Source organism: Pongo pygmaeus, chromosome 8 (genome assembly GCF_028885625.2).
Source record: "Pongo pygmaeus isolate AG05252 chromosome 8, NHGRI_mPonPyg2-v2.0_pri, whole genome shotgun sequence".
NCBI classification, from domain to species: Eukaryota; Metazoa; Chordata; class Mammalia; order Primates; family Hominidae; genus Pongo; species Pongo pygmaeus.
In genome coordinates, this window is record NC_072381.2 from 13,526,759 (window position 1) to 13,549,624 (window position 22,866).

General features: G+C 45.8%; 1 protein-coding gene and 1 long non-coding RNA gene across 3 annotated transcripts in view; one reads left to right on the forward strand and one right to left on the reverse strand.

Annotated features, from left to right (window-relative positions):
• BEND7 (BEN domain containing 7) overlaps window positions 1-22,866 on the reverse strand; it is a 146,732-nt gene that overhangs the window by 4,197 nt on the left and 119,669 nt on the right. The window lies entirely within an intron of this gene.
• LOC129006100 (uncharacterized) lies at window positions 1,983-20,150 on the forward strand. Its single transcript, XR_008491914.1, has 3 exons — window positions 1,983-2,091; window positions 10,695-10,803; window positions 19,811-20,150. It is a non-coding gene; the product is annotated as an uncharacterized LOC129006100 (long non-coding RNA).

Here is a 22,866-nt window from a genome sequence, read left to right on the forward strand (position 1 = left end):
AGAGATACAAACGAGTTTTGTCTGGTAGAAATGCAATTGATTTCTACCCCATAAAGAGGCTGTCAGTCTTGCATCTCTTAGTAAATTTATTTCAGCACCCCTGACTGCTTGTAGATATGTCTGTTCTTTGGATTCTCTTTCAGCCAGTTGTAATATTTTGCTGTCTGCATCATTAATTAATGAGTTAAATTAATTTAAAAATCTTGGACACATGTTCATTATATATATATACATGCATATATTTATGCATATATATTCATTATATATTATATATGCATATATATGCACATATATACACGCATATATTCATTATATATGCATATATATGTGTGTATGTGTATATACATATGTGTGTGTGTGTACATACATATTTTTTGAGACAGAGTCTCCCTCTGTTGCCCAGGCTGGAGTGCAGTAGCGCAATCTTGGCTCACTGCTACCTCCACCTCCTGGGCTCAAGCGATTCCCGTGTCGCAGCTTCCTGAGTATATGGAAGTTGGGACTACAGGCGTATGCTACCATGCCCTGCTAATTTTTGTATTTTTAGTAGAAATGGGGTTTCACCATGTTGGCCAGCTGGTCCTGAACTCCTGGCCTCAAGTGATCCATCTGCTTCAGTCTCTCAAAGTGCTGGGATTACAGGAGCGAGCCACCACACCTGGCTTATTTTATATTTGTATGAGAACCATGATTTTTTGCTTCTACACATTTATAACAGTGCAGATACAGCATATTGCTTTCTGATTTTCCTATTGCATGACACATTGGAGAGTTCTGAACAGGGCAGAAATGAAGACTGATCAAGCCATAGAGACCTCATTTTAGATTAGTTATGAGACTCTGAACCTGTATGTCTTGGTAAAATTGTTCAACCAGATATTAATTCACTTAACCAAATCGATCTGCTTTTACTTACAAACAGACTGTTTCTAAGTCCATTTGTTCATAAGTTCAAAGTGATTAAGAGGGGGTTAAAGTTAAAACTTGCAATCCCCAGATACATTTCTGTCAATGATGACTGTAGGTCAGACTTCTATAACTTTAAAATCAGGCACAGATTTCTCCTTTTTGCTCATTTACATTCTAATGGACACCCTTTGCCAAGACAGACCAGTCTATTATTGAAAATCTGGACCGATCTTCTTGTATAGTATCGAGGAGAAATGTGTGAACCCAGAAAGAGTCACCCTTCAAGATAGATTGTGAGTGGGTGACTGGATCTAAGTCCTGAATGGAGCTGAGAGCCATTTGCCAACAAGTTACACTTGTACCTTGTACAATCTGAACAGTAGTTAAACTTTGGCGCTTTCATAGCCGTCTGGCCCTGTTGATGCCAGCAGAATCAACTGCTGCTGGAAGGTCCCATTCTGCCACCTGGACCTGATCCATGAACTGGGATCTGTGGTCAGTTTTAACATCAACCAATCAGGATTGAGCGAGCTTACATGCCTCATTTGCATAGCAGACTGGAGGGGGATCCCGGGCTGGAACTTTCCCTAGCAAGACAGTCCCCTCTTGGTTCTGGTGGAGTGCACTTTCGTTCCGTACAGAAGGCGTCCTCTCCCCAGTTTGAAAACTGCTTGCTGGAATAACGTCTCTTTTTCTTTCTTTTTTTTTTAGAGACAGGATCTGTCTCCGTCGCCCAGGCTGGAGTGCAGTGGCACAATCCTAGCTCTCTGCTGCCTTCAACTCCTGGGCTCAAGGGATCCTCCCACCTTAGCCTCCTGAGGAGCTGTAGGCACATAACACCACACTTGACTAATTTTTGAATTTCAATTTTTTGTAGAGGTGGGGTCTGATATGATTTGGTGTGTGTCCCCACCGAACTTTCATCTCGAACTATAATTCCCACATGTCGAAGGAGGCACTGGGTAGGGGGTGATTGGATCACGGGAGCGGACTTCCACCTTGCTGTTCTCGTGATAGTGAGTGAGTTCTCATGAGATCTGGTTGTTTAAAAGCGTGGCACTTCCCCCTTCGCTGGCTCCTGCTTTGCCGTGGTAAGACGTGCTTGCTTCCTTTTCGCCTTCTGCTGTAATTCTAAGTTTCCTGACGCCTCCTGGTCATGCTTCCTGTTAAACCTGTGGAACTGTGAGTCAATTAATACTCTTTCCTTTATAAGTTATCCAGTCTCAGGTAGTTTTTTTTTTTTTGAGGCGGAGTCTCGCTCTCTCCCCTAGGCTGGAGTGCAGTGGCGCGATTTCGGCTCACTGCAAGCTCCACCTCCCGGGTTCACGCCATTCTCCTGCCTCAGCCTCCCGAGTAGCTGGATACAGGCGCCCACCACCACGCCCGGCTAATTTTTTATATTTTTAGTAGACACGGGGTTTCACTGTATTAGCCAGGATGGTCTCGATCTCCTGACTTCATGTTCCACCTGCCTTGGCCTCCCAAAGTGCTGGGATTACAGGCATGAGCCACTGCGCGCGGTCAGTCTCACATAGTTCTTTAAAGTAACGTGAGAACGGACTAATACAAAGTCCCACTATGTTGCCCCGGCTGGTTTCAAGCTCCTGGGCTCAGGCGATGCAGGTGCTCCTCCGGTTTTGGCCTCCCGAAGTGCTGGGATTACAGGCATGGGTCACCATGCCTGTCACTCCTATGGGTCTTAGGGGTGAGAGATGAACAGATCAGTTTGGGGCTTTTTCGTCATCTATACGAACCCGAAGTCCGATCTATAAAAGCCATTTTAGGGAGTATCAAGAAAACAGGAGTGAACGTGTAAATAGAAGCCAATGCATAAGGTTTATGTTTGGGTCTGACTCAGAAGGAAAAACAACACACCTATGAAGATGAAAAAGGCCGTGTCTCTGAAAACCTTTGAGCTCTTCAGAGAAGTGCATCACATATGCAAACTCTTCTATGACCCTCCTTACCTTTCGTCCCCTATTGGCAGTTGTATGACCTTTCTATTCCCAGCACCTGTCACAGCACCCTGTAATGATTGGAACTCATGGTTGTGCTTTGAGTGGGAGAAGGTGGGCAGAGGGTGAGGACATCCTGTGTAGGAACATAGGACCGAATGTTGGGTTAGCATGGCAGGGGTGGCTGACAGATTATTCTCTGACTGGCAAAGTCAAAGAACCTAAAAAGACAGATGTTTTCCTGTATTCCAAAAGGCTTTCAAACAAATGTGTGAATATTTGACATAGTAACTTCACTTATAGAAACCCGATTAGCCTAAAGAAATAGCCAGCAAGGCTGGGCGTGGTGGCTCACGTTTGTAATCCCGGCACTTTGGGAGGCTGAGGTGGGTGGATCGCTTGAGCCCAGAGTTTGAGACCGCCTGGGCAACATGGTGAAACCCTGTGTCTACAAAAAATACAAAAATTAGCTGGGTGTGGTGACACGTGCCTGGAGTCTCAGCTACTCAGGAGGCTAAGGTGGGAGGATCAATTGAGCCTAGGAGGTTGAGGCTGCAGTGAGCTTTGATAGTGCCACTGTACTCCAGCCTGGTTGACAGAACAAGACCTTGTCTCAAAAAAAGAGAAATAACCAGAAAGGATATGTGACAATAACGTCTGTCAGCATTATTTGTAAATGTTAACCCAATGTCTAGCAATTGTACCTAACCTAGCAATGGTTAGGTAAATAAGATGAAACACCACGCGGTATTATTCTGCAGACATTCGACACGTAAGTGAATCATTGTTCATGTTGTTGGGAAATGAGCATGAGAGAAAAAAGCAAGATTCTGATTTCAATATAAAGAAGGTTGTCAACAAAGTAAAATACCGATGGACAGAAAAGAAATCAAGGGAATACCCCAGATGTTCTCATTTGTTATTTCTTGGTGAAATTATCAATGATGAAATTATCAGTGATGTTATTTCAACAAAGATCACAGAGGCTGGATTCTTGTGCTGGTTATGTTGTGTTGGCTACAGATGATGGTAACACTTTGGGTTGTTTTTTGATCTTTACCTTCCTTTGGGGATAGATTATGCGACTGAAGTTTTAAAAAATTGGGGAGAGGGGAGGGGCACAGTGCTCACGCCTGTAATCCCAGCATTTTGGGAGGCCGAGGCAGGCGGTTCATGAGGTCAGGAGTTTGAGACCAGCCTGGCCAACATGGTGAAACCCCATCTCTACTAAAGATACAAAAAATTAGCCGGGCATGGTTGTACACACCTGTAATCCCAGCTACTTGGGAGGCTGAGGCAGGAGAATCGCTTGAACCTGGGAGGTGGAGGTAGCCTGGGCGACAAGGCGAGACTCCATCTCAAAAACAAAACAAAACAAAACAAAACAAAAACCACTGGGGAGAAAAACCATAGCTAACAGGTGCTGAGGTTTAAACTACCATAGATGTTGTTTTTGAAATGTTGTTTGAAAGCAGTTGAGAGCAGCAGTGAAGATGACGGAACAATGCAGTTTCTTTGCCTCCCTTGGTAAAAATTTATCTATTTTCCAATAAGTTAAACACATCATTTTGACTGGGATTATGCTAGTGCTTTATTGGGTGGGGCCTCCTTAGTTATTTATATGCTGTTACAGGACGAATTATGTCTCTTTCAAAATTCATACGTTGAAGCCTTAACCCTCAATATCTCAGAATGTAACACATTTGGAGATAAGGTCTTTAAACTGGTGATTAAGTTAAAATAAGGCCCTTCCCTTTTCCTTAGCAAACTAATGCAGGAACAGAAAACCAAATAGCCCATGTTCTCACTTGTAAGTGGGAGCTAAATGATGAGAACACATGGACACAGAGGGGAACAACACACACTGGGTCCCACTTGAGGTTAGAGGGTGGAGGAGGGAGAGGAGCAGAAAAAATAACTATTGGGTACTAGGCTTAGTACCTAGGTGACAAAGTGATCTGTAAAACAAAGCCCTATGACATGAGTTTACCTATATAGCAAACCTGCACATGTACACTTGAACCCAAAATAAAAGTTTAAAACAACAACAACAATAAAAATGAGGCCCTTAGGGTGGGCCCTAGTCCAAAATGACTGGTGTCCTTATACGAAGAGGTGATTAGAACACAGACACACCCAGAGGGAAGGCCATGTAAGGACCCTGTGTGTTTCTGAGCTGCAGGTCTGGAGTAGCCACGCCTTGGCATTGCTTTTGTCTGAGAGGTTTAATTGATAACACAACAGAGCAGCCCCAAATAGCATAGCAAGCTTCTCCCTCGGCTGCCAAGGAGCTGCAGATGTCCTTCCTGGGTCCACCTGCCTTGGAACTGGGGCTCTGGCCTCTTGGCTGAGAGGGTCTGAGTCGGGGCTGAATTCTTCTGAAGGCAAAGGAGGGACAGGTGCTGTGGGCCCCCCTGGCCTTACACACACAGCAGGAAGCCTCTGATGGGTACTTCCACGGGGTCATCCCTGGCCATAGAGCAATTTTGCAGAGATGATAAAATGGTCTATCTGTCCTTCCTGCTCGAACTCCTCATCCCTTCTGCAGCCCCAGGCCCTGTGCAGGGAGGCGCTGTCTGAATGTGGTAAAAGGCCAGGGCCTAGCTGCTTAGGAGTTGTAAATTCAGTCTTTCATTTAAATTCTCATAAAAAATTCTTCTTTTTTCTTTTTTTTGAGACGGGGTTTCGCCCTGTCACCCAGGCTGGAGTGCAGTGGCATGATCTCAGCTCACTGCAACCTACATCTCCTGAGTTCAAGTGATTCTCCTGCCTCAGCGTCCCAAGTAGCTGGGATTACATGCACGCACCACCACACCTGGCTAATTTTTGTATTTTTGATAGAGACGGAGTTTCACCATGTTGGCTAGGCTAGTCTCAAACTCCTGACCTCAAGTGATCAAGTGCCTTGGCCTCCCAAAGTGCTGGGATTACAGGTGTGAGCCATCGTGGCTGGTCCATTTTCGTTTTTTTTTTTTTTCTTTCTTGAGACAGGGTCTCACTCTGTCCAGGCTGGAAGGCAGTGGTGCCATTATAGCTCACTGTAGCCCCAAGCAATCCTCCTGCCTCAGCTTCCCAAGTAGCAGGAACTATAGGTGTGCACCACCACCATGCCTGGCTAATTATTATTTTTTTGAGACAAAGTCTTGTTATGTTGCCCAGGCTGGTCTTGGAACTCCTGGTCTCAAGTGGTCCTTCTGCCTTGGCCTCCCAAAGTGCTGGGATTACAGTGTGAGCCACCACACCCTGCCTAAAAATTAACTTTTTAATGTAAAACATAAATTCTTGTAGTAGTGACATAATCTCTCACAGCTCATACAGTTTGTTAAATAAAAACTTGGGCACTGGAACCCAACTGTCTAAATCTAATTCCTAGCCTGGCTAGTTAGAAGCTGTGTGAGTTTAGGCCCTTTACTTAACTTCTCTGATCACTACTTTCCTTGACTATAAAATGGTGGTGATACTGTACCTACCTTGGAAATAGGAGGATTCAATGAGTTTGAAACACAGGCAGCACTTAAAACATGCTGGGCATACAGGAAGCATTCAGTACATAATAATGAGTTCTTTTATTGTGGTAAAATATGCATAACAAGGCTGGCAGACTGTAATCTAAGCACTTTGGGAGGCCGAGGTGGGCGGATCACCTGAGGTTGGGAGTTCAAGACTAGCCTGTCCGACATGGAGATACTTCATCTCTACGAAAAATACAAAATTAGCCGGGTGTGGTGGTGCATGCCTGTAATCCCAGCTACTCTGGAGGCTGAGGCAGGAGAATCGCTTGAACCCAGGAGGTGGAGGTTGCGGTGAGCTGAGATTGTGCCATTGCACTCCAGCCTGGGCAACAAGAGCAAAACTCCGTCTCAGAAAAAAAAAACCATATATACATAACATAACATTTACCATTTTAACCGTTTTTATTTTTACATTCATTAATTATTATTATTATTAATTTTTTTTGGAGACAGAGTCTCAAGCTGTTGCCCAGGCTGGAGTGCAGTGACGTGACCTCGACTCACTACAACCTCCGCCTCCTGGGTTCAAGCACAATTCTCATGCCTCAGCCTCCCAAGTAGCTGGGACTACAGGTGCCCGCCACCACGCCTGGCTAATTTTTTTTGTATTTTAGTAGAGACGGGGTTTCACCATGTTGCCCAGGCTGGTCTTGAACTCCTGAGCTCAGGCAATCCACTGCCTCAGCCTCCCAAAGTGTTAGGATTACAGGCATGAGCCACTGTGCTTGGCCATTTTAACTCTTTCTAATAGTACAGTCTGTGGCATTAAGTATGTTTACATTGTTGTGCAGCCATCACAACCATCTATCTCCAGAGCCTTTTCATCTTCCCAAACAGAAACTCTGTCTCCGTGAAACAAAAACACCTCATTCCCTCCTCCCTTAGCCTCTGGCAACCATCATTCTACTTTCTGTTTCTATGAATTTGACTACTGTAGGGATCTCATATAAGTGGGATCATACAGTATTTGTTCTTCTGTGATTGGCTTACTTCCTTTAGCATAATGTCCTCAAGGTGCATCCAGGTAGCATGGGTTAGAATGTCCTTCCTTTTTAAGGGCGGATAATATTCCATTGTATGGATAGACCACATTTTAAAAATCTATTGATAAACACTTTGATTGCTTCCACCTTTTGGTATTATGAATAATGCTGCTATAAACATTTGTATATAAATGTCTCTTTGAGACCCTGTTTTCAATTCTTTGGGTATATACCTAGAAGCGGAATTGCTGGATCCTATGGTCATTCCACGTTTAATCTTTTGAGGAACCGCCATGCTGTTTCCCGCAGCGGCTGCGCTATCATTCTCATGGTTTCAGACACCATCTATAAGTCTGATGAATTCCAGCTTTACAGCTACAGCTTTACGCTGCCCCTGAGTTGTATGCAATTTCCTACTTGATCTTGTCAATTAGATGTCTCACGGATCTTCTTTGAACTGCTCCTCCTCCTTGCCCCTCTGTCACTTTCCCTCATTTTGGTAAATGGTGCTAACTGAGCAGAGTTGCCCCAGCTGAAAACCTTCTGCAGAGCCCAGTGCAGAAGGAAGATGTGGAGCCTCAGCCAGGACTAGGGAAGTCAGTCCCCCCTTCCCACAAGCCTGTGGCCCCAACCCACAGTGGACAGGCCACCCCAAAGGGATCCAGGGTGGTCGAGAGCCCTGGATCACTAGGGAAAAGATTCCTTGACTCCCCTTGGGGAGGAATTTATCTTGATTGAATGTGTGCCGTGTGCCAGACATCATCTGGGTGATGGGGATACAACAGAGAACAGAACAGACGAAATCCTGTTGTCATGAAACTTTTATTCTGTGAGGCTGCACTTACTCTATGTCTATTACTAAGCAGTTGTCAAGAGCCAGGCCCTGACCTTGCACTAAGATACAGCAGTGAGCAAAATGCACAAACCTATAGTTACATATGGTGATAAATTAATTCATTCAGCCAGTAGTCCAGATTGCTATATGAACACATAGCGGGTGATTAGATCTGGCTTGGGAACTGGGGAATTCCTAAAAAATGTAAATTAAATAAAATTTATTTATTTATTTTCTGAGCCAGAGTCTCTGTCGCCCAGGCTGGAGTGCAGTAGTGCAATCTCAGCTCACTGCAACCTCCACTTCCCAGGTTCAATTGATTCTCATGCCTCAGCCTCCCGAGTAGCTGGGACTACAAGTGTGCACCATCATGCCTGGGTAATTTTTTGTATTTTTAGTAGAGATGGGGTTTCACCATGTTGGCCAGGCCAGTCTTGAACTCTTGGACTCAACTGATCCACCTGACTCAGTCTCCTAAAGTGCTAGAATTGCAGGCATAAGCCACCACGCCCGGCCAAATGAACTTTATTTATTTATTTTATTTATTTATTTTTTTGAGACAGAGTCTCGCTCTGTAGCCCAGGCTGGAGTGCAGTGGTGCGATCTCGGCTTACTGCAAGGTCCTTCTCTTGGGTTCACGCCATTCTCCTGCCTCAGCCTCCAGAGTAGCTGGGACTACAGGCGCCTGCCACCTCGCTCGGCTAACTTTTTTGTATTTTTAGTACAGACGGGGTTTCACCGTGTTAGCCAGCATGGTCTTGATCTCCTGACCTTGTGATCCGCCCATCTCGGCCTCCCAAAGTGCTGGGATTACAGGCGTGAGCCACCGCGCCCAGCCCGTGAACTTTATTTTTAGGAATCGTTATAGATTTGATTTACAGAGAAATCATGAAGTTTATATAAAGAGTAGTTCCCATATATCTTGCACTGTTTCCTCTGTTTCTAACATCTTACATCAGTATGGTACATTTGTTACAATACTGAACCAGTGTTGATACCTTATTATTAACTAAAGTCCACAAGATACTCAGATTTTTCTTTTTCTTTTTCTTTTTTTTTTCTGGAGATGAAGAATCTCCCTGTTGCCCAGGCTGGAGTGCAGTGGCATGATCTTGGCTCACTGCAAACTCCACCTTCTGGGTTCAAGTGATTTTTCTGCCTCAGTCTCCTGAGTAGCTGGGATTACAGGCACCTGCCAGCACGCCTGGCTAATTTTTGTCTTTTTAGTGGCAACAGGGTTTCACCATGTTGTCCAGGCTGGTCTCGAACTCCTGGCCTCATGTGATCCACCTGCCTCAGCCTCCCAAAGTGCTAGGATTATAGGCATGAGCCATCATGCCCAGCCAGGTATTAGATTTCTGTAGTTTCTATCTGATGTCATTTTTCTGTCTTAGGACCCCATCCGTGTAACCATATTACATTTAGTCATCATGTCTCTTTACACCACCCTTAGCTGTGACAATTTCTCAGCCTTTCCTTGCTTTTGATGACCTTGACAATTTTGAAGAGTATTGATCCAGTAGATTTTGTAGGATGCCCTCTATTAGAGTTTGTCTAATGTTCTTCTCATGGTTAGATTGGGGTTATGGGTTTTGGGAGGAAGCTCACAGAGGTAATGTGCCATACTGGTGGCTCAAGCCTGTAATCCTTACCCTTCGGAAGGCCGAGGTGGCAGGACTGCTTGAGGCCAGGAGTTCAAGACCAGCCTGGGTAATATAGCGAGAGCCCATCTCTAAAAAAAAAAAAAAAAAAAAATTGGCTCAGCATGTTGACACATGCCTGTGGTCCCAAATACTTGGGAGGCGGAGGCAGGAGGATCGTTTGAGCCCTGAATGTTAAGGCTGCAGTGAGCAGAGATTGCGCCACTGCACACTCCAGCCCGGATGACAGAGGGAGACCCTGTCTCAAAAAAAATTTTTTTTTTTTTTTTTTAAAAGAAGAGCGGGGGTTATGTTCATGCACCACCTCCTGGACAGTGTGTTTTGTTTTTAACAGTGTTATTGAGGTATAATTTACATGCCACAAAATTCACCTGTTTTAGGTGAACAGTTAGATGAGTTTTAGTAAACGTATGCAGTTGTGCCTGAGGGAACTGCTCTGTGAGCTGACAACCAAAGGATAGGAGTAATTTAATGAGACAAAGGAAGGAAAAAACTGCTCCAGGCAGAGATGATGGCGCGAGCCTCTGCAGGGAGCACAGCACATTTAAGGAACTAAGGTGAATCCTGAATCTCCATGAAAGGGCAAAATATGTCACCCCAGTTCATTCACTGTGCTTCCTATTTCATATTTAATATTTCTTTCCAAACATGTGAGAGTCAACAGCATATTAATGCCTAAATCCATAAACTCTAGTTATGCAAAACACTTGTCTAGAACAACTCAGTCCCTGATGGTTTACTCAAGGTTTTACCATAACAAGAAGTAAATATTAGGATGGTAAAATTCAGAATGGTCCTGAGGGGGAATAAAATTGTAATAAAATTTCCTCCTTTTTCAGGTCTTGTTTCAGTGAGAATGTAAAGTACGTGCACTATGTGCTTTGTGATGAAGTCGTTGATTTATTTCACTTTGGAACAAGCACACCACAACAAAGTGAGAATGAGAAGGTAATTCAGAGGGAGAAGAAGGAAACGGAACTGTACTCAGAAATATATCCTCATGTGAACTTAGATTCTGAAATAAATCCAGGTCGTAAAAACACCAAAAGGCTGTTTCCATGAGTGAGGCAACCAAGAGGCCCTCTCAGGACTTCTGTGGGACATTGGAATCCCCTGGCATGTATGAAATCCAGATTAGTCAGGCTAGGTAAGGTTGTGCTGCGGTAACAAAGAAACCCTTTATTTTCAATGGCTTGACATTGAAGCAGCCTCGTTGTCGGGGGTAAATACTGGAGGTTCGCCATCTCATGCTAAGGGATGAGAATGCGGGCACACAAGAAGTGAGTTTAAAAGCGGAGCCTTAATAGTGAGAGAGATTTAATAGAGAGAAAGAGAAAAGCTCTCTCTCCTGCAGAGAGAGAGGAACTCCCGACTGGGTCTTCTGGTCCCATGGGGAAGTGCACAGGGTTTTATAGACTGGCTTGAAGAGGTGGTGTCTGATTTACATAGGGCCCAAAGATTGGTTGGACCACGTGTGATGTTTACATAGCACAGGAAGAAAGTGGCCACTCCACCCTAATCTTTTATTATGCAAATGGGTTTTCTACCTGGCCAGTGCCATGTTGTCTGCTCCTTACTGTACACACAGTTGATAAAGAAAAGGGAAGAGGGAGCCTCCATGTTGAACATGCCTAGCCCCAGGTAGCCTTTTCCTATTGGCACAGCTGCTGGAATTCACCCGTGCAAGCTTCCAGCTTCCTTATCTATGTCTGCAGCTCGAATTTACAGGCTGCTTTTTGTTAGAAAAGAAATGATTTGGGGGCTGCTTTTCATTAAAAGGGAAACCTTACCGAGGACTTCCTGACCCTCACTATCGGCCTAAATAATTTCTTTTTAACTCTTATATCAATACAACAGGTTATTGTTTGATGTAGGTCAAGTGGCTTTCCTTGGTGGCTTTCCTCCAATAATTGGTTCAGGAATCTAGGCTCCATCCATCTTGTGATGTTGTCATCTCCATCATGTGCCCTCAAGAATTTGCCACAGACCGAGTGTGGTGGCTCGTGGTAGCAGTACTCCCAGCACTTTGAGAAGCCACGGTGGGAGTGTTGCTTGAGTCCAGCAGTTTGAGACCAGCCTGGGCAACCTAGCGAGACCGCATCTCTATAAATAAAATTAGCCAGGCATGGTGGTGCACACTTGTGGTCCCAGCTACTTAGAAGTCTGAGGTGGGAGGATGGCTGGAGCCCAGGAAATCAAGGCTACATTGAGCTGTGATCACACCACTGCACTCCAGCCTGGGGGGCAGAATGAGACCCTCTCTCAAAAAACAATTTGCCACAGAAGAGGAAGAGAGAGGGTGGATGATGACATGGGAGATTTTATGGGCAGGCTTGGAAGTGGCATACATCCCTTCTGCCCCTGTCCTTTTGGTCGGAATCCAGTTATAGTGGCCCAATCTCAGGGTGAAAAAGGCTGGGAAGCCAGCTGGGCACGGTGGCTCATGCCTGTAATCCCAGCACTTTGGGAAGCTGAGGCGGGCGGATCACGAGGTCGGGAGATCGAGACCATCCTGGCTAACACAGTGAAACCCCATCTCTACTAAAAATACAAAAAAAATTAGCCAGGCTTGGTGGCGGACGCCTGTAGTCCCAGCTACTGGGGAGGCTGAGGCAGGAGAATGGCGTGAACCTGGGAGGCGGAGCTCGCAGTGAGCTGAGATTGTGCCACTGCACTCCCGCCTGGGTGACAGAGCAAGACTCTGTCTCAAAAAAAAAAAAAAAAAAGAGAAAAAAAGGATGGGAATTATATTCTTGTGTACATAGGAAGAAAACAATAAAATGGGATTTGGTGAACGTATAATATTATCTTTGCCACAAGCTCCTAATTTTGTTATTAGATGTTTTCCAAGTTATAAAAGAATCCAGCTTGCTGTAGCAGATGTAACATAGGTGTATAAAGGTGAAACTAATGACCTCCCGACTCTCCGTCTCCTGGCTTCTATGCCCTGTGGTGCCTGCCACACCACCCTCCTTGTTGGTGTAATTGTATTCCACATGCATGAATGATTCAGGAGACATTAACTCTGGAAGGCCCTTCTGAACTGGAAGTTCTCCTGATAAATCTTCTAGAGTGGCTGAAAAATGCCCAAATGAAATGTTTGTCCAAGAAGTCCGGCAGGTTGACAGGGGAGCAATAGCGTTTTGCTGGAATTTAAGATCCAGTGCTTTTGTTTATGTTTTCCTCGGTTGACTGCAGTGGCAGGAGCTGTGGCAACGGAAAGACGTGTGTTCAGGACCTGGCTCTGCCTCCTCCCCTCTGTGTGACTGGACAAGTAGTAAACTCTTCTGAACATTATTTACCTCAGCTTCGAAGCAGAGATCTGGTATCTATCCCATGTGGTATTTGCAATGCTACAAGATAAAGTCTAGTCTTAAATCTGCCGGATTGTTGGGTACCTCTGACGTCTCAGCATCCACAACTAGAGACCAAGCCAGCTCTTATTTCAAATGTGTATAGTGGGTCGGGCGCGGTGGCTCATGCCTGTAATCCTAGCACTTTGAGAGGCCGAGGTGGGTGGATCACTTGAGTCCAAGAGTTTGAAACCAGCCTGGGCAACGTGGTGAAACCCCATCTCTATGAAAAATACAAAAATTAGCCAGGTGTGGTGGTATACACCTGTAATCCCAGCTACTCAGGAGGCTGAGGCAGGAGAATTGCTTGAATCCAGGAGGCGGAGGTTGCAGTGAGCCGAGATCACGCCACTGCACTCCAGGCTGGGTGACAGAGTGAGACCCTATCTAAAAAAAAAAAAAAAATCAAGTGTGTCAGTGTGACCGAGAAGCTGGGTTAATTCTCAGCAGAGAAAAGTTCCATATGATGGGGAGGAAAGGAAGAGCAAATATACACTCAAAAATGTCTGGGTTTGACGGTTTAGAGTAATCATTTAGGAAGGAAAGAAGATATATAAGGAAATCTAGACTGGGGAATTTGGAAGTTATTGGAAGCATGTTGAGAAGGATCAGGCCATTTTGCTAGTAACTTTCCTGTTCGTTAGTTATGCATAGTTCCCTTCAACAGGGGCAGAGCCCCCCTGTGACAGATCTTGTTTTTTGTTTTTTTTTTTTTAAATGAAGTCTCACTCTGTCGCCCAGGCTGGAGTGAAATGGCACGATCTTGGCTTACTGCAACCTCCGCCTCCTGGGTACAAGCGATTCTCCTGTCTCAGCATCCCGAGGAGCTGGGATTACAGGCGTGCGCCACCGCGCTCGGCTAATTTGTTTGTATCTTTGTAGAGATGGGGTTTTGCCATGTTGGCCAGGCTGGTCTTGAACTCCTGACCTCAAGTGATATGCTGGCCTCAGCCTCCCAAAGTGCTGGGATTACAGACATAAGCCACTGCACCTCGGCTGCAGATCCTGTTTCTAATGACCCAGTGGAAGAAAATGTTCAGTGATGCTCCGAGGTGGCAGTGTCCCAGAGAAGGGATTGGGTTGTCTAGTGCTTTAGCTGCTTTGTAGTTTAACGTAACAGGGATCTAAGAGCAGAGGAGCGCAATGAAAGGCAAGCATCGACTCTCACCTCTCAGTGTTGAGTGGGTGGTGGGAAGAAATGATGATAACCAACAAATTAAAACCAGAAAGTGCCGGGTGCAGTGGCTCATGCCTGTAATGCCAGCACTTTGGGAGGCCAAGACAGGAGGATCACCTGAGGTCAGGAGTTTGAGACCAGCCTGGTCAACATGGCAAAACCCCGTCTCTACTAAAAATTCAAAAATATAGGTGGGCGTGGTGGCTAGTGCATGTAGTCCCAGCTACTTGGGAGGCTGAGACACGAGAATCCCTTGAACCTGAGAGGCAGAGGTTGCAGTGAACCGACATCACGCCACTGCATGCCAGCCTAGGTGATAGAGTGAGATTCCGTCTCAAAAAAAAAAAAATTAAAATCAGCAAGGTCACACTGAAGAACTCAGCAAAAAGGAGAAAGGACAGGCACCTGAATAATAAAACCTTGGGTATTTACACAAATCTACAAAGGAAAAGAAATGGAAAAAGGGTTTATCAGTAAGTGTTCAGTAGAAAAAAGCAGAAATCACCTTAGATATTTCAAACAGAGACAGCCTGAATGCAGGGAATTAAGTTATAAAGCTGGTGGAAGGACTGGGAGAGCAAAAATGGGAGAGGTGTGTTACCCAGAGATTAGAAACTACAGGAAGCTGGGAACATACTCCATGTAGTTAAATTCTGGGCATTAAAACTGCTTATCATCTGAAGTTTTATGAACAGCTGTGAGTAGAGTGTGGTGACTCATGCCAATAATCCCCCAACTTTGGGAGGATTGCTTGAGGCCAGGAGGTCAAAGCTGCAGGAAGACCAGCCTGGGCAACATAGCTAGGCCCCATTTCTAAAGAAAAAAAAAATTTAGCCAGGCATGGTGGTGCATGCCTGTAGTCCCAGCTACTTGGGAAGCTGAGGTAGGTGGGTTGCTTGAGTCCAGGAGCTCAAGGCTGCATTAAGCTATTGATATAGGAGTTAAAAAGAAATTATGTAGGTCGCTAGTGAGGGTAAGGAAATCCTTGGTAAGGTTTTAAAAGTTTTCCTTTTACTGAAAAGCAGCCCCTAAATTATTTCTTTTCTAACAAAGATCAGCCTGTAATATCGAGCTGCAGACACAGATAAGCAAGCTGGAAGCTTGCACCGGTGAATGCCGGCAGCTGTGCCAATAGGGAAAGGCTACCTGGGGCTAGGCATGTTCAACATGGAGGCTCCATCTTCCCTTTCCTTGCCAACCACGTGTACAGTAAGGAGCAGACAACATGGCGCCGGCCAAGTAGAAAATCCATTTGCATAATAAAAAGATTAGGGTGGGGTAGCCAGCTTCTTTGTGCACTATGTAAACGTCACACCTGATCCAACCAATCTTTGGCCCTCACAGGAGAGACAGCTATTATCCTTCCTCTTTCTTTTGCCTATTAAACCTGTGCTCCTAAACTCACTTCTTGTGTGTCCACGTCCTCAATTCTCTTGGTGTGAAACAACGAAACTTGAGTATTTACTCCAGACAATGACACCGCTTCACTACAATCACACCACTGCATTCCAGCCTGGGTGACAGAGTGAGATCCCGTCTCTAAAAAAAAAAAAGGAACAAGAACAGGTCTGTAGCTTTTCTGTTCTTCGTGAGGCAATATCACATCTGACAGCAGGATTGGCAAGAGGTTTTTTTTTGTTTTTTTTTGAGACAGAGTCTTACTTTTTGCCCAGGCCAGAGTGCAGTGGTGCGATCTCGGCTCACTGCAAGCTCCGCCTCCTGGGTTCACGCCATTCTCCTGCCTCAGCCTCCCTAGTAGCTGGGACTACAGGCGCCCGCCACCGCGCCTGGCTAATTTTTTGTATTTTTAGTAAAGACGGGGCTTCGCCGTGTTAACCAGGATGGTCTCGGTCTCCCGACCTCGTGATCCGCCCGCCTCGGCCTCCCAAAGTGCTGGGATTACAGGCGTGAGCCACTGCGCCCGGCTGGCAAGAGGTTTTATGGACTCTTTGGGTATGGTGAGTTTTTGAAAGGAGGCAATTAAATTTGGAAGGAGCATAATCGTGGCTTTGTGGAAGGCATGGTGAGGGGCACACTGTGGGTTCTCTCTCAGGGACAGCTCCTTCCTCAGGCTCCTCCATCTTGCTGTCCTGGGCTGCCATTTCTCTCCGCCCGCTTAGCTCTGACTTCTCATCACTGTCCCCCAAGCCTTTACTGGGTGAGGTGCCCTCAATACCCGATTATTTCTGTCCACATGTCCATTGTTATATACACACTTGGTGTTAACAGGGAGCCCAGATGTGTCCTCACTGATTTCACCATTGACAATAACTCAGGCAGGGTCCATAGTTCTTGTGACAAGTCATCAAATGACAAATTTTTCCGCTCTTAAGTCCCTGATCACTACTCTGGAGTAGGTGGATTGGGCATTTCCAGAGTGATGCATGACATTTATCTCTTCTTTGATATTTATCCTTCACCTAAGTTGGAAGATTCAGTGTCAAAAAACAAATGCTTTCACTTAACCCTATCCCTAAGAGCTTTCCAATCTCCCTAGAGCAAGGTCAGTTTCCCCTTCCTGAGAAGCTTGTTCCAGACTTAGCAAGGCATCTCATGTATTCCCCAGTCTACCCCCATGGGCACTGGGCTGTTCTAAACCAATTTCACTGGTAAGGTTCTTCCCTGCGCCACCCTCTCCATCCTCACATAGGCCTCCTCCTTCACACTCTGTTACTGCTAAAAGTTCTTTCAGCAGAGAGGTGCTTACCACAGGAGTCTCCCTGACACTCTCCCATCCCCAGCCTGCCCCAAGGAAGGTGAAATCTAGGCAGCTTCTTACAGAATGCTCTCAGCAAGCCAACTGCAACTGAGAGTGATGGCTGGGAAAGCCAAGACGCAAGATTTCCTGCCAGGTGTATCAAAGGGACCTGATTTCTCCCAGGCACTATAATTTACGGTTTACAAACCATCTTACATGTTAATTTTTTTTTTTTTTCTGAGACAGAGTGAGACTCTGTCACCCAGGCTAGAGTGCAGTGATGCAATTAGCCCACTGCAGCCCGGAACTCCTGGACTCAAGAGATCCTCCAGCCTCAGCCTCCCAAGGAGCTGGGACTACAGGTGTGTACCACCACGCCTGGCTAATTTTTTTATTTTTGTAGAGATGGGGATGCAGGGTCTTGCTGTGTTTCCCAGGCTGGTCCCAAACTCCTAGGCTCAAGCGAACCTCCTGCCTCAGCCTCCCAAAGTGCTGGGATTACAGATGTGAGCCACCTTGCTGGCCCCCATCTTGTGTCTTAACACATGTCATTAATTTGATTCTCATGTAAGTCTGGGGAGGTGGTTGTTTTACACAGATGACAAAATAGAAGCTCAGGGATTAGGGGACTTATACCTGGTCACACAGTAAATAGCTGGGCCAGAAATCAAGTCCAGATCTTCAGACCTTTCTCCCAATACCATACGAGGGACTAACCTAGTAAGACATAGTGAGTGCAGACATTTGCAGCAACTGCCCTTGCAATTCCAAAAAGATGAACTTACCCTCGAGAGCCTAGTGAGAAGGGAAAGGAGGAAGATGTGGGTGGAAGGAAGAGAGGTCTAAATGGAGCTCATTCTCTTGGCTTAGCGTCACTGCCCTGAGAACGTCAGGGAGAATTGTAATGTAGGTGAATTTGGACTGCCATTGATCTCTTCCTTCATCTAAGCATTTAGCATTACTGCAGTAAAAAGAAACCTGTTTATTTTAATGTGCAGTATATTCTTAATCTCTCAGTAGAGATTGAGGGACAAAGCCATCTCATGGAACAAAAGCATGGACTTTGGAGGAGGATAACAACAACCCACCTATTTATGGAGCTCTGACTAGGTAACAGGGACAGTTCTGAGCACTAACTCATTGAATTCTCATAGTAATCCTATGAGATAGGTACTATCATTGCTTTGTTGTACAGATGGGGAAATGAAGGCACAGAGAAGTCAACTAACTTGTCCGAGGTCATACAGCTAGTAAGTAGGGGAGGTGGATTTGACCTAAGCAGTTGGGCTCCAGAGCCCAAGTTGTCAATGACTCCTCATAGTCAGGGATGTTGCTCAAACTCTGAGCTCCAGGAGCCTCATCTGTAAAATGGGGATAAATATATATCTTGTTGCCAGGCACAGTGGCTGGCTCATCTCTGTAATCCCAGCACTTTGGGAGGCTGAGGCAGGTGGATCACCTGAGGTCGGGAGTTCAAGACTAGCCTGACCAACATGGAGAAACCCTGTCTCTACTAAAAATACAAAAAAATTTTCCGGGCATGGTGGTACACGCCTGTGATTCCAGCTAATCGGGAGGCTGAGGCAGGAGAATCGCTTGAACCCGGGAGGCAAAGGTTGCGGTGAGCCGAGATCGCACCATTGCACTCCAGCCTGGGCAACAAAAGCGAAACTCCGTCTCAAACAAAAACAAAAATCAGCCGGGTGTATTGGTGCACACCTGTAATTCCAGTTACTCAGGAGGTTGAGACAGGAGAATCTCTTGAACCCAGGAGGCAGAGGTTTCAGTGAGCTGAGATCACACCACTGCACTCCGGCTTGGGCGACAGAGCAAGACTCCGCCATCTCAAAAAAAAAAAAGTATATTTATATATACATTTGAGTTGTTCAATGAAAGACTCTATGTACATTGCCTGGCACATGGTAGGTACTCAGATATTGGCTGTTACTATTACAAATCAGCTCACTGTGCCTACATTTGTACATTTGAAGCCTGCCCAGTGGTTCCTTGGAATTTAAGCCCGGGTATAGGAGGATAAACGTCTCATCTGGATCCTGACAGCATGTGGATAAGGAAGAATCTTAGCCCCACAAACTAGCCTGTGATGTTGGGGAAGTCACTTAACCTTCCTGAACATGCTCTTTGTTTCGCAAAGGAGAGATAATATTTCCCTTACAGGGTTGTTGTAAGAATGAAATGAGATCACGTGACCAAGCCTCAGACAAAGAACGTGTTAAGTAAATGTTAGCTCTTATTGTTAAAGGCACATTTTTGGCAAAGGAAGCTCTCAGGAATGGATAGGGGCTGGGTAGAATGAGGCTGAGACTTACTGGGCTGCATTCCCAGAAGGTTAAGGCATTCTAAGTCAGGAGGAGATAGGAGGTCAGCACAAGATACAGGTCATCAAGACCTTGCTAATAAAACAGGTTGCAGTAGAGAAGCCGGCCAAAACCCACCAAAACCAAGATGGCGACAAGAGTGTCCTCTGGTGGTCCTCACTGCTACACTCCCACCAGCGCTATGACAGTTTACAGATGCCATGGCAGCATCAGGAAGTTACCCTATATGGTCTAAAAAGGGGAGGCATGAATAATCCACCCGTTGTTTAGCATATCATCCAGAAAGAACCATAAAAATGGACAATCAGCAGCCCCCGGGGGCTGCTTGTCTATGAAGTAACCATTCTTCATTCCTTTACTTTATTTCTTTTTTTTTTTTTTTTTTCAGATGGAGTCTCACTCTGTTGCCGGAGCTGGAGTGCAGTGGCACGATCTGTGCTCACTGTAACCGCTGCCTCCAGGTTCAAGCAATTCTTTTGCCTCGGCCTCCCGAGTAGCTGGGACTACAGGCAAGCGCCACCACGCCTGGCTAATATTTGTATTTTTAGTAGAGATGGAGTTTTACCATATTGACCAGGCTGCTTGCGAAGTCCAGACCTTGTGGTCAGGCTGGTCTCGAATTTCTGATCTCATGATCCTCCTGCCTCGGCCTCGCAAAGTGCTGGGATTACAGGCGTGAGCCACTGTGCCTGATTCTTTACTTTCTTAATAAACTTTCACTTTACTCTATGGACTCACCCTGAATTCTTTCTTAGGCGAGATCCAAGAACCCCTCTTGGGGTCTGGATCAGGGTCCCTTTCCTATAACAGATGGGTGGCAACGTGAAAGCAGAGTGTGGTGGTGAAGGACCCCCGTTAGGGGGCACTATTTCAGCACATTTTCCAAAGGTTAATATCTATCGGTTAAAAAAAAATTTTGAAAAAGCCGATCTGTTCACTACCTTATTAAAAGAAGAGTGGTTTGACTCGAAAACCCCGAAAGGCGGTAACTGGAACATTGTGCTCTTTTATGCTTCCATCTCTCAAGCCAGGCTCGTGCCTGTGATATCGGTAGTTCTAGTGCGTTAGAGGAGAAGGGATCGGGACTGAAGGTGTATTGTGATTTTTTGGCTGCAGCACCCTGGGCCCTGCACTTCTGGTATGTCAGGAACTGCAGATCAAACTGAAATCTCCAGGATTCAGGCCCCATCCGGATTTGCCTGGAGGGCTGTTGGGGCAGATCCCAGGCCTGGCACCAACCCCGAAAGGCAACTTTTAGCCGAGCAAGGCCACACATCGTCCTCCCAGACCTTCCTCAGGATCTTAGGAGTACCTGAGAACCTACGCCATGGCCCCACGCTGGGGTGCTGGGGTGCTGGGGTGATTCAGGCTTCTCTCCTCTTTAGGGAGGAAGAGCATAGCACAGGGGCTGGATTGATGTCCTGCTTGGCCATAGGTACCTGTGTAGGAGGCAGGACTGGGGTGAGGCACCTTCCTGGGGCTTCCAGGCTTTCAGAGGTTGAGGCAGCGCCTATCCTTGCGGAAAACCAGTGTTAGAATTGGAGGAAGTATTGCGTACTATGGGGTTGCTGAGAGAATCACAAATACCCATGAAATGTCCCAGAAATGGTGAGAGAAGCTTTTGGGTGGCTGAGGCACTCAAATGGTAGACAGGGTTGGAGCCAGAGAACTGTTTCTTATAACTTTAATGGGGGATGTTTGGTTTGGGATCTGGTCTCTGGCAGCAGGCGGAGTCCCCACCCTCCCGTTGAGTGATCACCCAGAGGTGAAAGAGCTGAAGGCCCCCAGTGAACGTGTATGTTTTTGCTGCAAGCAAGAGGTAGCCTCCAGGCTCTGGAAGCTCATCTTGAGGTCACTGGTTTGGTTTGGCTTGCCACGAGGGCACTCTTTTTGCTCAGTAAAGCCCAGATCAAGGATTGATTATCAAAGGCGCAAGTGGCCAAGGTGGCAAGCAATCTGATTTTTATTAGGTTTCTTGGGACAAAGCTATGCCTTGCCCACTTTTTCATTCCCTTCTCCACCTCTCATTGGTACTAATATATGTTGTTGTTGTTGTTGTTGTTGTTTGTTTGTTTTGAGATGGAGTCTCACTCTTGTCGCCCAGGCTGGAGTGCAGTGGCAGAGTCTCAGCTCACTGCAACCTCTGCCTCCTGGGTTCAAGCGATTCTCCTGTCTCAGCCTCATGAGTAGCTGGGATTACAGGCGTGCACCACCATGCCTTGCTAATTTTTTAATTTTTAGTAGAGACAGGGTTTCACCATGTTGGCCAGGCTGGTATTGAACTCCTGACCTCAAGCGATCCACCCGCCTCAGCCTCCCAAAATGCTGGGACTACAAGCGTAAGCCACCTGATCATCCTTGTTGATCACTGAGTAGATTATGGAGTTCAGAAGTAGTGCCCAGTGAGGCACTTTCTTTCACTCTCTTGGTCTCCAGGAGCTGGAATGACACCTAGATTTGGGCTCTGCATCCTCTCAGCAGGGCTGGCTTCACACAGAGCTCATGCTCAGAAGGACCCTGGACTTGGTTAATGCTATGCTGCTGCCATCTTGGAATTTTTCATTTTTCTTATTTTACAACTTAAAAAAATTGTGATAAAATATATATAATATAGTGATTTGCCACAATTAACAAGAAAGCACACACACACACACAGTTTTATATGTGTGTGTGTGTGTGCGCTTTAATTTTTAATTGTGAGACATTTTATTTTAATTGTGAGACTGTCTTTTTTCTGAGGCAGGGTATTACACTGTCACCCAGGCTGGAGTGCAGTGGCGTGATCAGGGTTTACTGTAGCCTCAACTTCCCGGGCTCGGGTAATCCCTACCACCTCTAGCTTCTGGGTAGCTGGGACTACAGGCGTGTGCCACCACACTCAGCTATTTTTTTGTTTTTTTGTATTTTTTTGTAGAGATGAGGTTTTGCCATGTTGCCCAGGCTGGTCTCAAAATCCTGGGCTCACGCGATCTGTCTGCCTCAGCCTCCCAAAGTGCTGGGATAACAGGTCACCACACCTGGCCATTTTCACTGTGTTTAAGTGTACAATTCAGTGGCATCAATTCCACTCATATTGTTGTGCAACCATCACCACTATTTCAAAAACTTTTTGTTGCTCCAAATAGAAACTCTGTACCCATTAAGCAGTGACTCCCCATTTCCCCTCCCCTCAGTCCCTGGTGTCCTCTAAAGTACTTTGTGAATTTGCCTATTCTGGGTATTTCATAGAAGTGGAATCATGCAATATTTGTCCTTTTGTGTTGAGCTTATTTCTCTTGGCATAATGTTTTTGAGGTTCATCCATATTGCAGCATGTGTCTGAATGTCATTCCTTTTTATGGCTGAAAAGGCTCCCATCATATGGATATACCATTTATCCATTTATCTGTTGATAAACACTAGGGTGATTTCTACCTTTTGGCTGTTGTGAATGGTGCTGCTATG